The following is a 3,305-nucleotide window of genomic DNA, read 5'->3' as shown; positions in this document are numbered from 1 at the left end:
TCAAGATGGTGAATTAGAAGTATGTGCACTCATCTCTTCCTGTGAAAGCACCAAAATATCAACTAGTTGAACAACCATTGACAAAAGAACACTAGAATCCACCAAAAAAAAAAAAAAAGATACCCCATATCCAAAGACAAAGAAGAAGCCACAGCAATATGTTAAGAGGGGTGAAATCATGATAAAATCAAATCCCATATCTGCTGGATGGGCAACCCACAAACTGGAGATTAATAATACCAAAGAAGTTCTCCTGCTGTTGTGAAGGTTCTGAGCCCCAGGTCAGGTTTCCCAGTTTGGGGATCTGGCAAAGGGACTGGGAAGACCAAGGAAATCTGACTCTGAAGGCCAGCAGGATATGATTACAGGACTTCCACAGTACTGGGGGAAATAGAGACTCCACTCTTAGAGGGCACCTACAAAATCTTGTGCACACCAAGACCCAGGGGAAAGTAGTAGTGACCCTACAGGAGACTGAATCAAATCTACCAAATCTACCTGCTACTCCTCTGACGGCATGTGTCAGCAGTGGCTTGCTGCAGGGATGGGGCACTGGCAGCAGCAGTCCTGGAAGGTGCCACTTGGTATAAGCCCTCTTGGAGGTCACTGTTAATACTACGATGAAGCCCTATATATCTCAAAGCTGGGTTTCCTCAGGACAAACAATTAACAGGAAGGGAGCACACCACCACCCATCAGCAGATAATTAAATTTTTACTGAGCAAAAGATATGCCCACCAGAGTAAGACCTGTTTTTTCCCACCGCCACTTCCCCTAATCAGGAAGCTTACATAAACAGCCTCATCAACCAGAGGGCAGACAGAAGAAGCAAGAGGAGCCATAATCCCACATTGGCTAGAATGAAAACCACATCATAGAAAGTTAATCAGAATAAACTCTTAGATATTTTATTTGAAAATATTTTCTTCCCTTTTGTAAAATGTCTTTTTATTTATTTTTATTTTTTTGCTCTGCAGAAGATTTTTAGCTTAATGTTGATTTCTTTTCTTTTTTTTCTTTCTTCTGTTGCTTGTGCTTTTCATCTAATACCCAGAAAAGTCACAACCAAGACCATTGTCAAGGTGCCTATATTTGCCTATGTTTTCTTCTATGAGGTTCATAGGTTTGTTCACATCTTTAAGCCTTTAATCCATTTTGAAGTAATATAGAAGTCCAGTTACATTTTTCTGCATGTAGTTACTCAGTTTTTCCAATATTATTTATTGAAGAAACTCCCCTTTTCCAATTGAGTATTCTTAGCTACGTTATCAAGTATTAGTTGAACATAGATGGAAAGGTTTATTTTGTTTTCTCAATATTGTTCCATTAATCTATGTGTCTGCTTTTGTGCCAATAGCATTATAATATTGTTTAAAATCAGGAAGTTTGCTGCCTGTTTATGAGAATTTTTTTCTATTTCTGGAAAAATGTTACTGAAATGTTGATAAAAATTACATTGAAATGTTGATAAAATCGTGTTGAATTTATAGATTGTTTTGACTAATATGGACATTTATTAGTATCAATTATTCCAATGCAGAATGTGGAATCTATTTACATTATTTGTGTTTTCTTAACTTTTATTCATCAATGCTCTGTTTTAAGTGTACAGGTTTTTTACCACTTTGGTTAAATTTACTTTAAAGTATTTTATTACTTTGATCCTACTGTAATTGAGTTTTGTTTCTTTTTTCAGATGCTTTGGTAATAATATACAGAAATGCATCTGTTTTTTGGATATTGAGTTTTTATTCCACAACTTTACTGAATTTCTTGATTAATTCTTGCCATTTTTGGTAGAATATTTAGGATTTTCTGTAGATAATAACCTGTTCTATGCAAGCAAATTTAATTTTACCTTTTCTTTTCCTGCTTTAATCCCTGTTATTTATTTTTCTTGCCAGACTGCTTAGGCTAAAACTTCCATTACTGTGTTGAATAGGAGCAATTACAGTGAGGACTCTAATTTTTCCTAATTTTATATGAAAGGCTTTTAAACTGTCATCATTGAGTATGATTTGGCTATGGCTTTGTCATATATAACATTTATTATGTTGAGGTGTGTCCTTTTATGATCAAAGTTTTGAGGGTTTTTATCATAGAAAGATGCATTTTGTCACACTTTGTTGTCTGTATTTATTGAGATGATCCTATGTTTTCTACTTTATATTCTATTAATGTATCACATTTATTGATTTGAGCATGTTGAATCATCCTTGAATCCCAAGGAGGAATTCCATGATACTTTTAATATGCTAATGAATTAGGTTTGCTAATATATTGGGTTTTTTTTATTTCTTTTCTTATTATTTTTTTAATTTTATTGTATTAGTTTTGCCAAATATCGAAATGAATCCTCCACAGCTAATATATTGTTGTACACATGTTCCTTGAAGTTTTTGGTCCGTAATTATCTTCTCATGTTGTGTCTTTATCTTTTGAATCATGAAATTTTTGTAAAGTGAATTTTGGAATGATGTTCCTCTTCAATTTTTTGGAGGTGTTTTAGAAGAATTGGCATTGATTTTTCTTTAAACATTTAATAGAATTCACCAGTAAAAACTTCTGGTGCTGGGCTTTGCTGTGTTGGAAGATTTTCAATTACTGATACAATTGTCATACTTGTCCTTGAAGGATTCAGATAATGTATTTCTTTCTCAGTCTTAGTATATCATATATTTTAGTAATTTTTCTAATTCCTCTAGGTTATATTCTAGATCCTAGAAGTATAAAGTGATGCTGTTTCTGTTTATTTGAGATCTTCTTATTTCTTTATGTAAGTATTTATTGCTATAAACTTCCTTCTTAGAATTGTTTTTGCAGCATCTATTGGGTTTAATAATTTGTGTTTCCATTTTCATTTGTTCTAAAATATTTTTTGGTTTCCCTTGATTTCTTCTTTAAACTGATGTTGCTAAGGAGCATGTTGTTTAGTTGTTGTTTATCTGTAAATTTTCCACCTTTCTTCTTGCTATTGATTTCTAGTTTTATATCATTTTGGTCAAAGAAATACTTGTCAAGATTTCAAGTTTAAATTTGCTAACACTTGTTCTGTGCTCTTACACATGACCTATTCTGGAGAATGTTCTGTGTGTGCTTGAATAGAATGTATCTTCTGCTGCTACTGGATGCAATGTTCCATATATCAGTTCAGTTCAGTTGCTCAGTCACGTCTGACTATTTGCGACCCCATGGACTGCAACATGCCAGACTTCCCTGTCCATCGCCAACACCATAGTTTACTCAAACTCATGTCCATTGAGTCGGTGATGACATCCAGCCATCTCATTCTCTGTTGTCCCCTT

This window comes from Bison bison, unplaced genomic scaffold, assembly GCF_000754665.1.
Source record: "Bison bison bison isolate TAMUID 2011002044 unplaced genomic scaffold, Bison_UMD1.0 scf7180017864257, whole genome shotgun sequence".
In the NCBI taxonomy this organism is placed as follows: Eukaryota; Metazoa; Chordata; class Mammalia; order Artiodactyla; family Bovidae; genus Bison; species Bison bison.
Note: the sequence above shows the minus strand (reverse complement) of the source record.